At 45.8% G+C, this 23,392-nt stretch overlaps 1 protein-coding gene across 5 annotated transcripts in view; it reads right to left on the reverse strand.

Moving 5' to 3' along the window:
* The window catches only part of PHF21B (PHD finger protein 21B), a 71,644-nt gene that overhangs the window by 42,605 nt on the left and 5,647 nt on the right, over positions 1-23,392 (reverse strand). The gene's annotated exons all lie outside the window — the stretch shown is intronic.

Genomic DNA, 23,392 nt, shown 5'->3' on the forward strand with positions numbered 1-23,392 from the left:
ATAGATAGATAGATTTGTTAACAGATACTAAAACAAGTTTATATAGCTATTTATGCAATTTAATTATTTAAACAAACTTTGGAAACATATTTGGAAAAAATAGATTTATCGCATGTAAAAATCATAGGACACTCTTACGTGGAATTCAATTGTGGCTTTATGCCCAATATGAGCTATTCAATTGTTTGCTGATGAGACTCTCAACCTTCAGTGCTGGCAAGCATAAATCTGCCAAGAGTCGACTGTTTGGGTAGGTAGACCAGGACATTTACAAGAGGGTAGTCACTTTATTAATCTCGCTTGTTCATCCAGATGCATAATGAGTTTGCACCTGGTTGGCAAAACAATTGAATTGCGTCATTGGGTGCGCATTACCTTAGCACCGCTTAAAAAAAAAATGACTGTATTCCTCTATCTCAATTCTTTTAAACACTGTTTTAAAGCTTAGGGTTTTGAAAAAAAATCAAGGTACTTGTTTCCTAGCACGGCCACACCGATTAAGATCGGGGTGGTCGTGCTGAAAAAAATCGGATCGATCACATCGCATGCGATTTGGTCGCATGCGATGCGATCGACGCGACCGACCGATTTTTGACCCGATTTTTTTCATTGAATCCAATGTAAATTGGGTCCCTGGGACCCAATTTTACATTGGATTCAATGAAAAAAATTCCCAACCCCCCCAAATTGAAGCGCGTAAACAGCAGCCCACGATAGACGCATACCCGAAGCGTGGCGAGCGCAGCGAGCCCGCGAGGGGCGGCGGTACGCGTCCTCCGACCTTTTCATGCCCTACTATCCACTAGGGCGTGGAGTGAGAATAGAATAGTGTGGCGAGCGCAGCGAGCCACCGAGCCCGAAGCGTGGCGAGCGCAGCGAGCCCCGCGAGGGGACGCGGATACCTTCACAGGTAAACGCGTCCCTTCGCGGGCTTCACAGGTGTCCGCGTCGCCACGGACACCTGTGAAGCCCGCAAGGGGACGCGTATAACTGTGAAGGTATCCGCGTCCCCTCGCGGGGCTCGCTGCGCTCGCCACGCTTCGGGCTCGGTGGCTCGCTGCGCTCGCCACACTATTCTATTCTCACTCCACGCCCTAGTGGATAGTAGGGCATGAAAAGGTCGGAGGACGCGTACCGCCGCCCCTCGCGGGCTCGCTGCGCTCGCCACGCTTCGGGTTGGCGTCTATCGTGGGGCGACGACGGGGACATCTATAATGTGAAATGGGTCATATGGACCCATTTCACATTTTTTGACATTTTTACACCATTTCAATGTTAAAAAATTTTTTAACATTGAATCCTATGCAAAAATCGGGGGCATCGCGTCGGGACCAATGTTAATGGTCCCGACCGACGCGATGCCCCCGATATTTTACCTTTCCCGACAAGATTTAAATGTTAAAATATTTTTTAACATTGAAGTCTATGGAAATATCGGGGGCATCGCGTCGGTCGCGTCGGGACCAATGTTAATGGTCCCGACCGACGCGATGCCCCCGATATTTAATCCTAGCCGGCAAAATGGACCTGATTTCAAAAGAAATCGGGTCCATCGTGGGTAATCGTGTCCCTTAAGTAAGGGACACGATTACTCACGATTGTGGCCGTGCTAGGAAACAAGTACCAAAATCAACTAAAAAAGTTAATTACTATACTAGCAACAAGATACTGTATTTGAAATTCAAAAAATAAAAAGACCCTATTTTGTTGGATTGCAAGGAAGAAGCAAAACCACCGCACATGAAAATATCAATGCAATCGTCTAACTTAACAAATTAACAGATGTGTCTTGTACAGGGCAAAGGGGAAAGGTCATTAAAGGGCAGATCAGCAAATGTCATTTTAACTCTGGAGGGGGACTGTACACAGCACTCAATTTTGTTAAGGCCGGACAAAAACACAGTATGGGGGAACAGTTTGGATACAGGGTCCTGATTCAGTATTTAATTCCACCTGTGAACGGATCTTGCAATTTTTAGCAGTCTGTCCAAAATGACAGCCATTATGGCGAATTAGAGTGGTACAATCCGCACCTGCGGCTGGCTGGGTACAACCAGGTGGAAATGGGGCATTTGCACATAGGATAAATATTTCAGGGGCCTGTGACGGAACGTGTTGACTATTCGGAGATCCGTCCGACTTCACACAGACAGATCTCTTGCACCAAGATAAAGATGATGCAACTTTTGCTGCTGATGACCCCAACTGCGCACGTATTCATTCCCAAACATGCACAGCGGACGCAATTGTAGCTGAGGTATGCCCCTTACCCAATAGATTTGTGCCTGTGGCACTACAAAGATGCTAAAGCATTGTACTGTACATATGATACCCCTTTCAGACCGCACATATGAACCGGTATTTTGCCATTTTTTTACCGTTTCAAAACGGTAATATGTGCGGTCTGAAAGGTCCAGAGTGAATTTACCGTTTTAAAATAACTGGTATTTTAAAACGGTAAAAAAGCAGGGTCCTACCAGTTTCAGACCCGTTTTTTTCTGCGGTCTGAACGGGTCTGAAAAGGTACCCAGCAGCAGTGAGCACTATTGGTCCCCAGCGCTGTGCATATTTAGTGAGCCGGCCGCTAATTACATATGCGCATATGTAATGAACGGCCGGCATGACACTGGGGACCAATAGTGCATCTCCAGGATGCTCCTGCCATTGCCCCTGCTGTCACATCCATGCACATGACATGTAAGACGCCTGGGTGGCACAGTCCCCCTGCGCATGGCACTGGCCGGTGCTGCAGGTGAAGTGTAAGGTCTTGGGTCCGCCTGGTGCAGGACTCAGGACGAGCTATTATAGCTGGGATGGGCACACGCTGGCAGCACCGGGGGCATGCACGGCACAGGCTGGAGGGCGCCGGCAGACTTTACCGTAACATGCTGCATCTCGGTCCGGGCACCCTTACAGCTGCTGGCACACAGCAGCAGCGGCATAGTCAGGGGGTAGAGGGCGCTGCAAGGTAACACGCCCGGAGCCCTGGGATGCGTCGCGTACCCGACGCATCAGCAGCGGCCGCACATTCCACCCCAGTGTAGCCGGCACAGGACCACAACTTCCCTGCAGAGAGAGAGGGAGCGCTCATCTGCCCCTCACCATCCAGGAGCCGATTCCTGCTCACTGTGCCCAGGATGCCACAGCCAGGAGTGCACGGAGCCCCCACACACAAGTGGCTGAGACTGCAAGTGGAAGAGAGCCCTACAGAGAATGCGTTAAGAGGGAGTGGACCACCCAGGCTGGCACTGCCCACCTGCTCCTCAGCCAGGTGGGTTGATGATGCGTAGATGTACTGGTGGTCCTGACCACTGGCTTTGACCCTGTATTTGAAAATGTTTTTAAAAACGGGTCTGCCAGTGTAAAAAAACGGCATTTAAACTGTAATATACCGTTTAATAGATGCGGTGTGAAAGGGGTTTTAACTTGGCAGACCCTTTTTTAAAACGTTTTGAAATACAGGGTCAAAGCCAGTTTGCGGTCTGAAAGCAGCATGAGTGTAACATATTCTCCCACCATGCCGTAGTGGATGGTAGGGCATTAAATACCGCCTGTCAGCACATGTCAACTTAAGAAAAAGTCGACCCTTCCCGTGTCAACCTGTTTCAATGTGGGGCCTATGGCGGGACATAGATTGGGTGATAGGGAGTCCAAAGACTTTAGATTGGGAGTAGGGATGGTAGGGAAATTAGTTTAGAACCTGCAAATGTATAATTCTTGGGGCCTGCAGACATGTCTGGTTAGGGGTGGGAGGGCAGTTGGGAGCAGCGGAACAGGAGGTTTGAAGGTGAGAGTGGGACAAGAGGAGGCTGCGATCGGTGGAGCAACAGAACGGTTGTGGGATTGAGCTGCTCACTAACTACAACGCAGCCTGGATCTTGGTTGAACAAACACGATAAAACAATATTGGTCACAGCTCATTTCAGCTCAAGTCCAGTCACTGATATAAAGTTTTTATCCACGGCTTGCAGAAAACCAGGATCTCACCGCCAAGGTAGCCACCGAATAAGAACAGCCCATGTCACGGTAGAGTGTCTAGTGGAAACAAAACACAACGATACCTGAAAACAATTGAATTCCCCCCATAAGGACACTTGCAAAACTGGGGCAGATTTTGCTGCACATCCGCAGTGGTTTACAGAGGAGATTCAATGAACCGGTCTGATTGTATAATGCGCTTTAACTGTACATTTGCACCTTTACGCGGGTGTGGATCGTATTGTTGACCTAACCCGACTTAGGTCGACAGTCATTAGGTCGGCAGGCAACTAGGTCGACATGTGTGAAGATCGACAGGTGTCTAGGTCAACACGGGACAAGGTCGACATGGGGTTAGGTCGACATGGGTTAGGTCGACAGGTCGCGAGGTCAACATGGGTTTTTTCACTGTTGTTTTTTTAACCCGAGTGTCGACACAGTCGACATGGACACAGTTGGAAGTCAACCGTAGCCCCTAGCGATGGTGCGCTCGGCACACTATTTTATTCTCCCACCACGCCCTAGTGGATGGTAGGGCATGAAATACCGCCTGTCGGCACGTCGGCTCAAAAAACTGTGAAAAAACCCATGTCGACCTAATCCATGTCGACCTAACGCATTTGTCGACCTAAAACCATGTCGACCTTGTTCCAGGTCAACCTAGACACCTGTCGACCTTCATCCATGTCGACCTACAACCCTGTCGACCTTGTTGCCTGTCGACCCCACAGTGTCGACCTAATGTCTGTCGACCTAAGTCGGGTCAACAATACGACCGTATCCCCTTTACGCTTGCTACCTGCAATAAAATAGGGTTCCTAGCTAGGATCATAACCACAGAGTCAAACCGGGCCTATACAAGTTTTACTATTATTTATTTGAGCAAATAGCTTTTCCAGATCATGTAACGAATGGAAGCCGAACTACAAAATAACGTGTGCCTCCCCGGACTACAGAGCTTGCCCTTGATTCTCCTGTACAGAGACGGCAGTCTATATGACAGGCTGTGCTGTGTAGCTTTACCAGGTAGAAATAACGCGCTGCGCAGAGATTCAGCCCGTTAGTGTTAGCCCACTAACTGGGCACTCAGTCGCCATAGAATACTTTCGGCAGGAGGCGAGAAAAAAAATGAATTACTCTGCTCAACTCCATCTGCAAAACGGCTTCTCCTGTTCTGCGCTGTAATAATATGTGTTGCTAAGCTACAAGCTGTTAGCGAAGTTCATTAAAGGACGTTTTAAACAAAGCTGGCAGACATCGGAAACTAAAGACGGAGTATTTGGATCTATTCTGAAGAAGTGTTAAGACCGATTGAAGGGGAGAACTCCACAGCGACGGTTCCTTTCCGCTCTAGTCCGAAGTAATGTTTGTTTATTCGATGACGTCTCTTGGTAAACGTGTAACGGTGCCAACTTGCCGGAGTGCGCTACCTGAGAGAGTGCATTCAACAGAGAGGGCGCAAGATGATTTATGGGAGCTAAAGATAGACCACTTAGGATTTTATACAGGCATCTATCGTATCGTTCTGTTCTCCGTAGCCCAGGTTTACTCTGGAGAAAAGACTATCACCTGTCATTGATAAAAAACAATGTGCGTGGATCCCACAATCGGTCACATGACGGTGTTTACGTGCCGAGGGAAGCGGAGAATAATAGACAACATTCTGTATGGCGGGGGGGGGGGGAGACGGAACGGGTCGCGGATGGAAGTGTTAATGAAAAACAAGGCTAATAAAGCTATAAAAAGGAACAAGGTTTATTTTTGACGCCTGAGTCGTGTAGCACTTCATTTTCACATTTACACAATGAATCGGTAGGCTTAGGGCGACAATAAGCCACAATGGTGTGTAGTACAGGATTAGTGATCCACTGTCAGCACACTAGACAATGTTTAAGCAGGGCACTGCGCACCCCGCTATAACAGCCTGCCCGGGAGCGGTACCACCGGAAGGCCGCAGTGTCCTGCAGATTTACATGGCACCTGCGACCATGTTGCCCAACCATCATGCAGTGTATATTCCCAATCTATCGTTTACACACAATGGCCCTGCAGGTGGGGCAGATGTAACATAGTGTTCACTCTAGAAATTTTGTCAGGCAGGGCACCGGGGGGAGGGGGGGGGGCGGTCCGGGGCCGCCGACGTCACACTTGCGGGCGGCTCCAGGCTGCCGACGTCACTAAAGTGGGCGGGGCGGGCCGCCGACGTCACTAAAGTGGGCGGGGCGGTGACGTCACTAAAGTGGGCGGGCCGGCGACGTCACTAAAGTGGGCGGGCCCGGCCCCGCCGAAGATGTCGCCAAGATGCAGAGGAAGCGCCAGGCATCGCCGTCTAAGGCAGCGCTGGGCTTCCCCGTGCAAGCTGCACCAGGCTGTTTTAGCGGGGCACTGCGAGAGGGGCAGGGCGCATTTTGCCCTTAAAATATCGGGCAGGGCGCAGCGCTAAAACAGCCTAGCGGGAACACTATAATATGTGCAGAGAGAGTTAGTTTTGGGTGAGTTATTTTGTTTCTGCGCAGGGTAAATACTGACTGCATTATTTTTACACTGCAATTTAGATTTCAGTTTCAACACACCCCACTCAAATGTAACTCTCTCTGCACATGTTACATCTGCCCCACCTGCAGTGCACATGGTTTTCCCCATTTTGAGAACAAATTTGTACTGCGATCAGATCTGAATAAGGGCCTATGCTCATCGTATCGCCCTATGTGATGTGCTGTACTTACGACGGGACTAGGCCAGGTATAATGCCGTAACGCAACCACCCCAGCACCACGCAATGTGCCTTATTCTGGTTCACTCACTCGGATACACATTCGCACGTATCCGAGCGTACGCCTCACTCAGATAGCGAAAGCACACCCGTGAAGCCACCAAACGTCGGTCGCACAAGCAAAGGGGAGTGGCGTGCAAATGCGCGTAAGCTACTGTGCTCAGACGGATCTAATTTTTACCGCTCGGAGACTGGATAGCTATGAATGCACATTATTTTCTTCAAAAAGTCTGTGATTAACTAAATGAACCCAAGCACTGGGTTAGTATTGTGTGCAGCTGGGAGTATTTTCGCTACGGTGCGCCCAAGCGAATGCGGTGCCGATTAACTGGGTGGGTGGTGCGAGGCATGAAACCTGCTTTTTTTCAAATGTTTTGGGGCTGTAGCCGTGAGCAGACCGAGGCCACCGCCCTGCAGTTTTGGTCCACACCCATGTGTACGCCCCGGTATACGCCCAGTTTTGTCCACTTTTCAGACCGCGCCCAACGATATGCCCTCATTATGCCCATATTGACCGGGCGTGCTCGGTGGAGAATTTTTATTCACAGAGTTCCATCCGAGTGCGGTGTGCCGACATTGCACATGAGCATTGCGTACGGTACGCATGCGCACTCAGCAGAAAAACGCACTCCGGATGTGTATCCGAGTGAGTCAACCAGAATAAGGCCCATTGTGTCATTGTATGGCAGATTTTGACAGCTGGTGATGTCGCACAGCACAGTGCGTCTGCTGGGTGAACCACAAAACATGTGGAACGCGGGCCTGCATCACAAAATTCATCATGAATGACAAAAAACATTTGCTCCTGTGGAAGTCTAGTTGCACACACGCCATTTTAGGATAGTATGGCCGCCATTTTGGTTCGCAGAGTTGCGCAAATAAAGTTTCCATACCCGAGTATGTGTGACAAAGTGGACCAGAAGAGTAGCCATACTATCACACATAAATTCATAAATACATACTGACACTAAGTGAAATGTAGTTAAAGGTTTAGAACGCCACACATAGCTTAGTTAGCCCTGCATACATCTGTCTGTATCATGTTTAGTACCGTTCCGTTCCGTTCATTGTGCGAAGTATTCCGGTCATTGCGAATATTTCGCAATATACACGGCCCGATAGTTATGGACATAATCCATATTCCAGGGACAGTTTCTGTTGAAAGTATGTAACAAAGGAATCTAGATGAAACCGGTTCCTATCACTGCTGACGCCGAAACCATCAAACAAAGGACTCCTAAAGTTCACTCCCCTGGACCTAGCCAAACCAGGTGTATCATCTTACCCCCCAATCACAGCTGACCTGACATACGACCTCTGACCAATGAGAACGGCCTTTGACCTCCCCTTTCTGACCCTATAAGATAGGAGACCCAGAGCAGCCAAAGTCTCTTCGGCACATTTACCTTTCCCTGACTTTCTACCGGGCTATAGTTCATCCCTGAACGATAGCGAGCTCTGACCGGACTGCGCTTCGCATATTTGATGAGACGGTAAACGGTTGCATTTAACGGTATTTATCCTTAGTGTATTGTTGGCTGATTGTGTCTTGTATCTGTTTTTCTTCCCTTAGTAGAGCCTGTATAGTATATACTTTGTTAGACTATTGTATAACTTGTTATACCTGTATTTTCTATTTCTGTAACCCCCTTTTGTCCATTAGGGACTTAAATACATCTTTTTGTGGAGTTCCTATCTCCTTACTTCTATACCGTGGTTGTGTCTGTTATTCGCATTTAGCGATAAAGGTTTATTACGGACTCTGTCCTTAAAAGGTATATTCGCAGATCAGAGTCAAAGTACTGCGAAAGGATCTCTTATTAAGGTATTGGTTCTTTGGTGTATAATACACGAAAAAGGTACGCTACGCTGCGCTACGTTTTGTTCGCACGTAGCTAGGCATAAAGGGTACGCTGGTTACGGACTTAATACGTAACTCGCGCTTTTCACTTATTGTTTCTTTGGTCATATTTAATCGCCATTAACACTCCATAATGGGCGGACAGGGGGCGGGCACAGGGGTACTCCCTCCCAGCATTTCACAAAAACAGTGGGTGCGGTGCGCCCATGAAAACGCTGGTCATACCCCTGCTAACTACCAAGGGACGTGGAGTCTAAATTCATTTTGGATGGAATCAGAAGAAATGTACCGATTCCAGCTTCAAGATCACTCTCGTAATCAAAAACCAGCACAGCAGTGTTTGTCTTGTTCTGAAATCAATAAAGTTTTGTTCAAAACAGGAAAAAACAAGCAGTATAGTGAAGTCGAAAGATGCCCTTTCCAGAATGACCTGTATAAGTGTCAAGTCATAGAAACATAGAAACATAGAATTTGACGGCAGATAAGAACCATTTGGCCCATCTAGTCTGCCCCTTTTTTACCCTTCAGGTAAACTCAACCCTTTTTAATCCTTATTTCTTTGTAAGGATATTCATATGCCTATCCCAAGCATGTTTAAATTGTTCTACTGTCTTAGCCTCTACCACCTCTGATGGGAGGCTATTCCACTTATCCACTACCCTTTCTGTGAAGTAATTCTTTCTAACATTTCCCCTGAACCTACCTCCCTCCAGTTTCAGTGCATGTCCTCGTGTTTTATTACTTGTTTTCCTTTGAAGAAAATTTCCCACCTGTACTATGTTAAAACCCTTGATATATTTGAAGATTTCTATCATGTCCCCCCTTTCCCTTCTCTGCTCCAAACTATACATGTTAAGATCTTTTAGTCTATCCAGGTAAGTTTTGTGATGTAGGCCATGAACCATTTTAGTTGCCCTTCTTTGTACACTCTCCAATGTATTTATATCCTTCTGAAGATATGGCCTCCAGAACTGGACACAGTATTCCAGATGAGGTCGTACCAATGACCTATAAAGTGGCATTATTACGTCTTTTTTTCTGCTACTGATTCCTCTCCCTATGCAACCAAGCATCTGACTAGCCTTCCTCATTGCTTTGTTACATTGCCTCCCTGCCTTTAAGTCACTTGAAATAGTGACTCCTAGATCTCTTTCCTCCTCAGTAGTTTCCATTATAGTGCCATTTATACTATATTGAGCCTTTGGGTTTTTGAGTCCCAAGTGCATAATTTTGCATTTTTTAGCATTAAACTGTAGTTGCCATTCTCTTGACCAATTCTCAAGTTTACTTAGATCATCAGTCATTTGATTTACCCCTCCTGGTGTGTCTACTCTGTTGCATATCTTTGTATCATCTGCAAAAAGGCATACTTTCCCTTCAATACCATTTGCAATGTCACTGACAAAGATATTAAAGAGCACTGGTCCAAGTACAGATCCCTGGGGTACTCCACTGGTAACATGTCCCTCCATAGAATGCACTCCATTTACGACAACTGTCTGTTTCCTATCCTGCAACCAGGTTCTTATCCATTTAATTGTTTTATAATCCAATCCCACACTACCTGGGGGTCGAGCAAGCAGGCTGTAGGCGACGAGAGATTTCTTGTGGAGGACCCCCCCACTTCAGGATTGTAGGATACGGTTCTGTCTTTTTTTTCCTTTTATTTTATTTCTGAAATTTGCATTTAAAACTTGTGTGTACTTTTAAAATCATTGTAAAAAAGTCAGGTACACACTAGGCAAAAAGTGTGCACCAATCCGATATATGGCTTTGAACTACACGTCCCATCATGCCTTGCCACTGTTTTACTATTAGAGAATGCTAAAACGATGGCAAGGCATGCTGAGATGTGTAGTTTCACAACAGCTGGAGGGTCAGCAAACACGTGAATCAGCGAATTATTGGCCGATCCATCTGTTTTTGACGAAAATGGACGCATTTTCAAAAATTTTGCGGCTGTGATTGTAACCGTAAGTCCAGATTTTTCAGCTAGTTGAAAATTCCATACAAGATTGAATACACCCCCCCCCCCCCCCCCCCCCAATAATAATAAAAAGTGGTGGCATTTCCCATAGCAACCAAATTCTGTCTATCATGTTCTAGGTTGCAATAGTGATTTCGTAACTGGAATCGGATTGGTCGTTATGGGCAACACCATCACTGTTGATTTTTAAAGCTTTCGTAAATCTCCCCCCCCCCCAGCCAAAACATCTCAAGCATTTTGCTTCCCCAGATTCATGGACGCAGCCTCAGCAGGACAGAATTCGGGCTAGCTGGGCTTTGTACGCTGCTTATTAGGGAGATGTTGTCCTTGTGTCCGCTGTAAACTGCATCAGTTTAGAAGGAACTTAGACTTGTGTGGAAAACGTAACGGAATCTACATTATGCAGGGGAAGCTGATGAGTTTGCAGAATATATGCATATTATATTTCAATGGCCTGAAGAGGTTGTATTTAACTGTAACATCAGCGATTTTGCAGTGTCAAGTGATTATTGTGACTACAAAATAGGGACGTAAACAAAACCATTAAGTCGGTTATATCAGACCAAGATCTCCGTACTTCCTGCATAGTAAGAATGTGACAACATGGTAACATTGTAAGGAAGGTAATAACAAAAGGACAGGCAAAGGGACCTGTGGCCACAAACTAAATAATTGTTGTATTATCCTGTGGATTATTACATAGGGCCTTATTCTGGTTATGTCGTTGCAACGTACGTACGGTCCGTTTCACCGTCCGTTTCCCGTACGCGGATGGTGAGCGTAAGTCCGCCCACAAAACATCTGCACACAGACGGTCACAAACACCGACAAAGGGGAGTGGCGTACACTTGAGCGTACGCCACCGTACACGGACGAATCTCCTCTTAGCCACCGATAACTGGCGTACAACAGAGCGTACGGCACCGTATACAGACGGGTACCGTCCGTTTCCCCACCGACATCTTGCATATATCTAAGCGTACGCCACAGTGCAAGTAGAAATTGAGTCCAAAAACATCCTTGTTGCTCTTAGATGTGGTTTATGTGTCTTTTTCCTAATAAAAAACTGGTATGTTTGTGTTACAGTGAAAAAGTTGACACATGTCGACTTCTGTAAATTGAGTGTCCTGCTTTTTAAAGTATATAAAAACACTTACTGAATGGGTGTAGATGGCTATAAACTAACTACCTTGCCATATATGAGAATGAATCTTACCTAAAATGAAACCAACCTTTACATGTAGAGAAGTGTAGAAAGATATGCTTCCAATGTGTTTGAGGGCTGTGTGTGGCTTGCAGGTAGTGAAATAATGGTTGTGACTTAATAGGCTGCAGCATTGCTTATTACATTCAGGTGTATGTGTTTGACTAGTCATCAGCGTTAATTAGCAGACCCAGGCGTCCGCTCTCATACGGTATCTCTAGGGGTGGTCTGGAGCTATCTTTGACGTCCGCCTGTTTTTGGCCCAAAATGCACGGTGCGTTCGCCGATCGAGCGGTTGTAGCACCGTACATTTTTGGTGCACACCCCCATGTACGCCCATGTTTACGCCCAGTTTCCCTCATTATTCCAGCCTCTCCCCTAAAAACACCCCCATGCCGCCCACAATGTCCGTACTCTTGCGGACAGGTTTTTTCGCACGGAGAGACCCGTCCGTGAGGGGTGTGAGGTCGCCGCGCCTGCGCATTGCGAAAGGTAAGCATGCGCAGATGAAAAAAACCCCGATCCGCCCGTTTACGGTCCCACCGTTGCGAGCAGAATAACCCCCATAATACTGTAATAAATATTAGTATTGCAGCAGGGTTTGTCTAGCGTTATTCCTGGAACAGGAGGATATGTAACATGAAGGTAGAACACTCAGGGGGGGAAGGAACATGATCAGTCTCCGTGACTGCTAAGGATTTCCATTGAAAATTACTTGCAAAATGAGTAAGGTGACGGAATGGGACAACATCTGCTTACTGACAAGGAACAAGAAAAGTGGTTCATGCCTCTGGCAAATTGCACGGAACTAGCAAAGCCATTATAGGACACCATTATACATGATGCGCAGGTTCACATTTACTCGGTTCTTAGCACCAAATCAGTGCAAACGGGCTAAAAAAATGCATCTGTGAATGGAGTATGAGTGACTGATATGAGGTTACACTCATATGATCTAGAATGAGTGACTGACAGCCGGACAGACTTGCTCTCCAGAAATTCTCACTTTACTTTAGATTTATACAAAGGGGCGGGACCAGTGACATCACAGCAGCAGAAATGACTGCAGCTCTTTAAGGCCCTCACACACTTGTCCGACTTGTGGCTCAAAAAAGTCGGACCGGATTCCCCTTGAGCTCCCCCGGCAGCTCCCCGGAGTGCTTCCATCCGATTTGGCACTTGATGTGCCATTTTTTTAACATGCGATAAATCGCATGCAAGTATCGCATGTAAAAGTACTGCTGGAGAGCTGCTGGGGGAGTTCAAGGGAAATCGGATGCAATACATCGCGGGTGCTAAAAAGCTGCACATACGATTTATCTTATGTGAAGCACGTCTGATCTCCGACTTTGGACAGATGTGTACGGGACCACACATCGAGTCAATTCGGTTGTCAAACACTTGTGAGTTCGCCCGATTTCACCCAATCCGTTGGCATCAGGCCAAATCACACAAGTGTATTGGGGACTTAAGTCTGTTTCAAATCCTGAGTCTTATTAAAAGGTTTGCTCGTTTTTATTTGCACTTATTACCTATCAGCAGTGTTTATCAATAAAATAATACCGGGGTCTTCAATCTGGGGATAAATTGTCACTATCTTCAGACCTGTCTGATGGGGCTAGGAGCAGGGACCGGAATTCAGTTTCAAAAAGAAAATATAGTAATAGAGGGTGGGTGAGAAACTTTTTTTTGTCTAATCACAACATTTTTTCATTGATTTTGTTATCCCCACTTTGTGTTAATGAAATCAGGACAAGGACGGTAGTGCAACTTGTACAGATGTGAACGTTATAAAATAGGCTTACATTTATTTATTAACAGTATAGCGCACACATATACCGCAGCGATGTACAGAGAATATTTGAACATTCACTTCAGTCCCTGCCCCAGTGGAGCTTACAATCTATATTCCCTACCACATGTACACGCACACACAGACATTCTAGGGTTAATTTTGTTGGGAGCCAATTAGCCTACCAGTATATTTTGGGACTGTGGGAGGAAACCGGAGTACCCGGAGGAAACCCACGCAAGTACGGGGAAAATATACTAACTCCACATAGTTAGAGGCACCGTGGGAATTGAACCTCTCACCTTAGTGCTGTGAGAATATACAAACTCCACACAGTTAGGGCCATGGTGGGAATAGAACCCATGACCTCAGTACTGTGAGACAGTAATGCTAACCATTACACCATCCGTGCCGCCCCGTATATATGACACATGGTGGGGATAGAACCCATGACCTCAGCACTGTGAGACAGTAATGCTAACCATTACACCATCCGTACTGCCCAGTATATATAACACATGGTGGGAATAGAACCCATGACCTCAGCACTGTGAGACAGTAATGCTAACCATTACACCGTCCGTGCTGCTCTCAGATTACATTAGGACATTCTCCTGTGTAATACTTGCTGCAGAACAGAAAATTAATAAATTGCAATGAAATCAAATGACTGCCATATGTCCTCCCATAAGCTGACAAGAAGCACCTATTGCTAGTCTCTGAGCCATATGGCTTGTATGTACATCGTATAGAGTCATCTTTCATTTACACCCCCTGGCATTAAGACTCTCCGAGTGTCAGGCAGCCAGGTGCAGCTCAGATACCTCTGGAGAGGCCACAAGCTATCGCCAGGAAAACCACTGCAGAGGTGACATTATCACAGATGAAAATCACCAGCCTTCGCTTTCCTTATATCCTCATCACTTGGATTAGTTAAATGACATCAGTTTCCCAAACTCACCCATTACAGTCCAGGTTTTAAGTTTTTTTTTACTGTTGGATCAATCAAAATGACTTAAATAAGAATTAAGCCACCTGTTCTCAAGCATGGATATCCTCAAAACCAACATTAGCTAAGAACCTACAGTATCTCCATGTATTAAATATCACCTACGCAATTGTAGCAGCAGTTTTGAAGTTGGTACCAATTTTAGTAGGAATGTAGCCCACTAATGGGCAAGAAGATGGCACGAAGACCATGGGTAATTGATAGAAACCCCCCCCCCCCCCCCCCTCAAGCTACTTCTTGCTTAATGCCCCCACAGTCCTCTTCATGCGTTTATGCACTGCTGGCCCCCATAACAACTTTATTACCCCAAAAAATTCTCCCCTTGGTTCAGTTCTTATTGAGTAAGCGATGGGACAAAGGGTTAAACTGAGTCATAACGAAGAGACTGAATTTCATTGTAATATTATTGATCTCCAACTATAAAGACTTACTATGCATATAGCCTGGAATTGAAGAAACTGCATATAATACGCAGGTGTAAATTCACTAAAGGTGCGTACACATGGGGGAGATAGGTGCTATAATCGCTGGGAATATGGTCGCAGGCGACCATATTGCCAGTGATTGGGAGTGTGCCCCGGCGATAAATCGCCGGGTGCGCGCTCCCGTTTTCTGCCCCATTGTAATCGCTGGTGCTAATTACCTCTGCGGCACCCCCAGCAGAGGTTCGTTTTCAACAGCGACCATCTCTGGTCGCTTGTTGAAAAAGAGACACTGAGCAATATATTGCTCAGCAATATATTGCAAGCAATATATTGCTAGCAATATATCTCCCCCCGTGTGTACACAGCATTAGATGGAAGTTATATTGAAGGTGTGATGTTGCTCATAGAAACCAATGAGATTATATCTATTATTTTCTAGACCAGGGGAGGCCAAACCTGTCCTCAAGATCTAATAACAGTTCATGTTTTTCAGGCAACCTGTGGCTCTATAGTAGGAATGAATGCAGCAGGTTTGAAAATGTGACAGTTAGTAATGACTGCACCTGTGCACCAGCTACGTGGTCTGGGAAATGTGACAGTTAGTAATGACTGCACCAGTGCACCAGCTAGGTGGTCTGGGAAATGTGTAAGTTAGTAATGACTGCACCAGTGCACCAGCTAGTTGGTCTGGGAAATGTGACAGTTAGTAATGACTACAGCTGTGCACCAGCTAGGTGGTCTGGGGAATGTGACAGCTAGTAATGACCACACCTGTGCACCAGCTAGGTGGTCTGGGAAATGTGACAGTTAGTAATTACTTCAACTGTGCACCAGCTATGTGGTCTGGGAAATGTGACAGTTAGTAATGACTGCAGCTGTGCACCAGCTAGGTGGTCTGGGAAATGTGACAGTAATGACTGCAGCTGTGCACCAGCTAGGTGGTCTGGGAAATATGACATTTAGTAATGACTGCACCTGTGCACCAGCTAGGTGGTCTGGGAAATGTGACATTTAGTAATGACTGCACCTGTGCACCAGCTAGGTGGTCTGGGAAATGTGACAGTAATGACTTTACCTGTGCACCAGCTAGGTGGTCTGGGAAATGTGACAGTTAGTAATGACTACAGCTGTGCACCAGCTAGCGAGTCAGGGAAATGTAACATTTAGTAATGACTTCACCTGTGCACCAGCTAGGCGGTCTGGGAAATGTGACAGTTAGTAATGACTACAGCTGTGCACCAGCTAGCGAGTCAGGGAAATGTAACATTTAGTAATGACTACACCTGTGCACCAGCTAGGTGGTTTGGAAAACATGGACCGTTGGTATATCTTGAGGACCGGTTTGGCCACCCCTGTTTTAGAAGGTACTAAATAAATCAGAAGTAGAATCTGACTGGTTGCTATGGGCAACATCACATCTTTAATAGAACTCCCAACTTAGTAAATTTACTTCAAGTTTCTAGCCAAATCATGGGATATGAGTCATTGGGTCAAAGAGGAGATGCTAGAACAACCAAGACTGTTTATCCAGATAAAGTCATTTCCAGTTCTCAAGTCATTGAAAAACGAAAAAATATATTTCACACCAAAACGCTGTTCCATGTGGTACAGTTCAACACGATCATTTCTGGCAAACAAAATAATGTCTGCACACACGACGTCCTCTGAGACGGCATTCCGCCGCTGTGCGGTTCCTGCAGCATTAGGTGTTCATGGACCACGGATGATTACTAAGTCACCAAAAATAATATAAATGAGATATTAGCTCATCTCTCCGGACGGATTGGCATCTGACATTACAAACTCGGCAGCAATTTCATTTTATATAGTACGGCCATCCCAGCATCTGCCAGCGGACAAGACTTCATTTTTGGCTTCCATTTCCTTGTGGACATTTTCCAATCTCTAAATGCATGCCAGGATATCTTCATCACTCTGTAGGTTGTGCAAATATGCAGGCTGAATGCAAAGCATTTAAAAAGAATATATATATATATATCCTGTATTATCAATCGGGTCTCTCAATGGCCCTTATTCTGATTGATTCGGGCTGCTGCGTGTGCGGCCGGACGGCCGATGTTTGGTATTTGCGAATGTGCGGAGGCGTATCTTCGCATGTGCGAACGCCTCGCACGTCTGAACACGGAGTGAGGTCCGTGCAGAGAACGATCGTACAGAACCATCCGAGCAGGGGGTGGAGAGGGGCGTGAAGGGCTGTTTGGGCTCATTACCATATGCATACGCCCCGCGTTTCATGGGCGTTCCCATGCAAACGCTGGGCGTACGTATGGTAATGCGGCCGTGACGCACGTGTGGGGGGCGGACATATGACATAGCCGGATGCCAGCTACCCGCCCATATCCCTGCTTTTGCATGGAGAAATGTCAGAGTGGTCTGGAGCACTCGGTGCTGCCTGACCGCTCGGTCCAGCATTCGATGCTCAGCGACCATCGGAGGTTAGGGGAGGTTCCCACAGATGGGGGAGGTGTTCACATGAAACATCCACTCGCGGTCCGTACGCTCGGCGTCTTACCGCATTCGGACGGTGTGAGCGATCCGTAAGGTAGGCGGGGCTAATAACACTCGTTTCCTGTCCGAAATATGGCGTGCTGGGTACACATTAGCGTGGCGTTGACCCTATATGTCGGTTCCGGGAGATTCAGACCGCGATGTCACTGTGTGTACCGGTAATTTGTGATTGCACCCGCTCCCTAATGACGGCACTAGTTTTTATGTTCTTGAGTAGGCGGTGTCATTATCTATTGTACATATTTTGGGGGGATGTACACATAAGTATTGCAAAGCAGTGACTGTTAGGAGCATAGATATTGCCGTTTGCGTGGTTTGTACTTGTACAAGCTAGGTCAATGCTTCCCAAACACGGTTCTCAAAGCACCCTAACATTCCAGGTTTTAAGGATATTGACGGCTGAGCACAGATGGTTAAATCAAAATGACTAAGTAAGCCGTGCTCAAGAATGGATATCACAAAAACATGGATTTAAAAAAAAAAAAACCACACACCATATTTTGTTATGACAGTGCCCCTTTAAGACCCTGACAATGGAACACAATGGAATGATTAATGGGGAGAAGAATGTGTATATCATTAGAGAACAGTTGTACGAAGTACAAGGATTACTGCGGCTGTAAAGCAGTTTGTACAGGAAGTTGTAGACGAGAGAGAGGTAATGCTGTACGAGGGATGCTGTCGCTGCACGGGAGCTCGTGTTACCCCACGCTGTGTTACTCCGCTACGGCTTATACAGTACAAGGCGATGGGAGACGGAGCAGTGAGTCAGCCACATGGCATTCAGATAAATATCTATAGGATAGGTATACGAGAAACAGATCATAAAATAGGGAAACATTAAATAATAAACACACACACACACGGGGGGGTGTTTGCTGGCAGACCCACTCGCGGGTGGGTGGAGTGCAGGCAGACCTGCTTGGGGTGGCGGGGGGGCCAGACCCACTCGCGGGTGGTGAGGGCCGTTTGGGTGCCCTAACAGCACTTTTTCCATCACGCCCTTTAATTTAGTTGGGTTTGGCCACTTTAGGCATCTGTAAATGGCCGACAAGGCCAAAACCTACAAGATTGACCCAAGTTTTCACGGTTATTGGTGTCCACGTGCACTTACTGCGCTCGGCACACTGTTATATTCTCACTCTATGCCCACTTGGATATTAAAGTATGAAACGAGTCTGTCTACACCCAAAAAAAAACTCTTAAAAAAACTCACACCGACTTTGTGGATGTCGACCTTAAGCTTGTGTCGACAACTATCTGTGCCGACTTATGGTACCATTTCCAGGTGTAGACCATTAGTGGTCGACTTAGTGACTGTTGACATAGACATTGTCAATCCAGGGACCGCATAACATAATTAAAGGGCACCAAAACAATTGACCGGCAACACTGGGTGCCCATTATTACGACTTACCAAACAACTGAACCCCCCCCCCTCCCCCCCCAGTCTGTGCCTTTATATATTAAATTATACTGAAAAATAAAGTGCTGTTTAACCCGAACAGTAAACCAAAATAGTCTATTTGTGACAGGTAATGAAAGCGTACAGATTACCATATTACGCCATCGTTGATTGGAAAACAAACTGATTCCGGTTCATAGGTCAAAGGTGTCTAGGTCAACCCTTATTGGTCGACAGGGAAAAATTTGACACATGAAAAAAGTGGACAGTTTGTCAAAGCATAGCGAGCCGATCGAAACAAGGGGACGTATTACACTAATTCGGGGTCCATGTCGACAAATGCCAACATAGACAAAAAAAACCATGAGAAACTTGTGTTGATCTTTTCTGGGTCAGTAAACAAACTACTGTAATACGGGAGAGACACTATTTGTTTAATATAATTAATGAATTTTCTTTATTATTATTTTCTTTATACAGGTTGAGTATCCCGTATCCGAATTATTCCAAAAACCGTGTTTTTTTGGAACAATTTGAATTTTTTTTTTTCCCCTAACCAGGCAGGCCATCAGCATCCTCTCCGGTGTCTCCAGCGGTCCCAGGAGTGTTTTGCGTGAATGCGCGCGCCGGTGAGGTCACCGGCTCGCCTGGGAACTCACGCAAAGCACTCCTGGGACCGCTGGAGACTCCGGAGACTGTGCTGAAGGCGTGCTGTGGACTCCGGGGGACAACGTGGACGCCGAGGGACCACCGGGCACCACCAGGGGACAGTTAAGTATGCCTAAAAAAAATTATTCCAAAAACCGGAAAATTCCCTTATCCGGAATGCTCGTGGTCCCGAGCATTTCAGATAAGGGATACTCAACCTGTATTAAAATGTAATTTTTATTTGCCCTAAAGAATAAAAAGTATTTCTGAATTTATAAATAGAAACAATTTTTTTTTATTTGTTTGTCAAAAAAAAAAACAATCGCACAGAAGTAAAGATTCCGAATGAGACAAGTCATCGGTGCCCTACTTGTGTACAATATTCTTCTTTGGCCTTTTAATGTCACAACAAAGGGATTACAGCAATGAATTCAAGAATACAAATTCATGTTAGAGAGCTATTTTGGTACCATATACAGTATAAAAAATGGATAATGTCCTTGGAAATACAGAATACAAATGCATTTCACTTGTTACTTGTTTACAGTGATAGTTTGTACTGTTGATCTGTAGAAACACGCAGAGGTAAAGCAACACCGGCCTCAACTACTGGAACAAACTTAAACTCAGTATCAAAACTCTAACATGAAATACTGAAACCAGTCCAAGAGGAGTCACTGCCGGGAGATTTGTATAACTTGTTCATCTTATACTTTACTCATGTCTTCAATGCACTCTCAGCCAATCAGCGGCCTCCCTTCTGAGCGGCCGCTGATTGGCTGAGAGAGCTCTCAACCATTCAGAGGCTTGCCAGTCATTTGACAGGTTATTTTAAAAATCTAATACCCGCCGCTGCCTGTCCTGCTGAACACCCGCTAGTGCTCAGCACCTCACTGCCCGTTGCAGCTCCAGCACCCACCGCCAGCCCCACTTCTCCTCACCGCCCGCTGCAGCGCCAGCTCCCGCAGCAGCGCCAGCACCCAAGGTCAGACATGGTCATATGTGCAGGCTGTCTGACCACCTAATCTGGTCCAATGCGCATTGTATCGGATGTCACACACATGCGATTTGGGGCCGATTTCACACGATTTATCGGCTTAAAGTGACGAAAACGGGCGACATAGTATATGGGCACCTTTAGTTTGGCTAAGTCACTTACAAAATGACCCAACATCGGTGTGTGTGTGTGGCGGCTATAACGACAGCAATACGCGTACCCGTGCGTCGCTGGCCGAGATTGATGGGCAGTGTCCATCAATCTCGATGGTCGCCAGTGTTCTCCAGTCTGTGTGTGGGCTGCCAGCGCTGTGTGCTGAGCGACAGCGGCGCAGCAGTGCCCAACGTAGCATAGCTAGGTCACCCTACACACATTGCTATGTGTGTGGGGCCCATTAGAGCCCTCTCGCTCCTCCTAGGAGCAGAGGAAGTGCATATGATAAAGCAGTGGGATAGATTTTGTATACCGACGGAACAGAAACAACCATAAGACACAAATACAAACCACACAAAAGTAAAACATAAAAATCTCAGCATATTTGTCTAGGATGATCCAAAACACAACTTTAAGGAAATCAAAATGATATAGGCACTAATTAGAGATACGGGGGTGAAATTTACTAAGATGTGAAATACACTTCACAGTTCATATTGCTATAGGCAACCAATCAGAATCTACTTCTTATTTATTTACCACCCTCTAGAAGATAGTACACAGGATGTGATTGGTTGCCCACAGCAACATGACCTGTGAAGTGTATTTCACATCTTAGGCAATTTCACCCACGGTCTCTGGGTCGACTCTAAAAAGGTTGACATACATTAGCTCGACCACTGAAGGTCGACAGTGAAAAGGTCGACATAAGTTTTCAAGTTTTTTATATATTTTTCAGCCGACATGTGCCGACAGGTGGTATTTCATACCCTACCGTCCACTATGGTGCTGTGGAAAAATGTAATAGTGCGCCGAGCGTTGCGAGGGGTCATGGTACACTCAGATGGTGTCCGTGTCGACTACGTCGACATTCAGGACAAAATAACAGCGAAAAACTTGTATAGACCTTCTGACTGTAAACCTAATGCTATTTCAGGTGTCGACTTCAGCCCTGTCGACCTTCATTGAGTCGACCCCATGACTCTTACCCAATTAAACATGGTTTAATTACAAGGAATCACAACCCTACCGGAGATACCATGAAGTTAATCAGCTGACCATGGCGTATGAAGGCCCGTGGCACTAGCAGGAATGTATACAGCAGTCACATAACTGTAGCGCTGACAATGGCGTATGACGGCCCGTGGCACTAGCAGGAATGTATACAGCCGTCACATAACTGTCGCACTGGCCATCATTTAACGACCAGGAACTTTCAGTGGATTTCCAAAAACATGACTTTGGTTCATAGAGTAAAGAACCACGAGAGACCCAACAAAGATCAGCATCCATTCATCAAGGTACAAGTTCTTTATCTGGCTGATAAAGTCCAAACACTAATAAACTGTGAAGGTGACAATCAACACAGGAAAAACTCATATAACAACAACAATAATAATAATAATATACTTTATATAACGCAGCGAAGGGATCCGCATCGCAAAATTACAGAGTACATAAACGAATAAGCAAAACAGGAAACCGCTGAATACAATAAAGGACAACAGCGTACACAACTATAGCTGCATCAACAGACGACACTGACATAAGTATTAGCTCGTGAGATCTTACATTCTAATATATGTATAACTCCATGTATAACTGAACATGTGGAGTCAGCTGTGTCAGTGCTGAAAGGCTGGTGTAGACTACAATCATGGTCTAGATCAGGCATGTCCAACCTGCGGCCCTCCAGCTGTTGTGAAACTACACATCCCAGAAGGCCTTGCCACAGTTTTGATATTAGGGCATCCTAAAACTATGGCAAGGCATGCTGGGATGTGTAGTTTCACAACAGCTGGAGGGCCGCAGGTTGGACATGCCTAATCTAGATCTACAATCTCACCTTTTATAAAAAACCATCATCATTCCCAATCAACAAATCTGTTTCATATTGCCATAGATCACATACACATTAAAGGGACAGCAAGTTGACGTATGGGTTAATTCAATTAGGTCCTGCGAGCCGTTCTCACTGTGATCTGTGCATAAGCGCGGGCGTTCCATTCCAGCCCTGCGAATGGATCTGAATCAGACCCAAAATCTATTCGCAAACTCACTCCAGACTGAATTGATCCCATGGGGTGAACTTTCCAAAAAATCTGGCAGCATGCACTGATCATCTAACAAACATTACATAAATACATCTCATTCAACATATGCAAAAAAAATAAAACGCCGAAACCATATATAGGGTCTTTATGGGAATACAATTTAGGGACTGAAAAATAATCCCAATGTTTTCATCTGAATGCATTTACACACTTCTCCCACGATACCATCTTCTTAGGCACAGGAAAACACTACAGTCAGGAAAATCTATGAGCTAGCCGGATCTTTTTAGGCTCATGGGATATTTTCAAAAAGTGCAGCGACTACAGAACTAATCTTCCAAATGTTTTGGGCAAGTTTAAACTAGGTTTGGAAACTATGGGCCTTATTCTAGTTCACTCTTTCTGACAAAATCCTCCTTAGAAGGACGAAACCATGTGCACTGCAGGGGGGCAGATGTAAAATGCGCAGAGATAATTAGATTTGGGTGAGTTATTTTGTTTCTGTGCAGGGTAAATACTGGCTGCTTTATTTTTACACTGCAATATAGATCTCACTCTGAAGTAAAACCCCACCCAA

The sequence above is a fragment of the Crinia signifera genome, chromosome 4 (genome assembly GCF_055691185.1).
Source record: "Crinia signifera chromosome 4, ASM5569118v1, whole genome shotgun sequence".
In the NCBI taxonomy this organism is placed as follows: domain Eukaryota; kingdom Metazoa; phylum Chordata; class Amphibia; order Anura; family Myobatrachidae; genus Crinia; species Crinia signifera.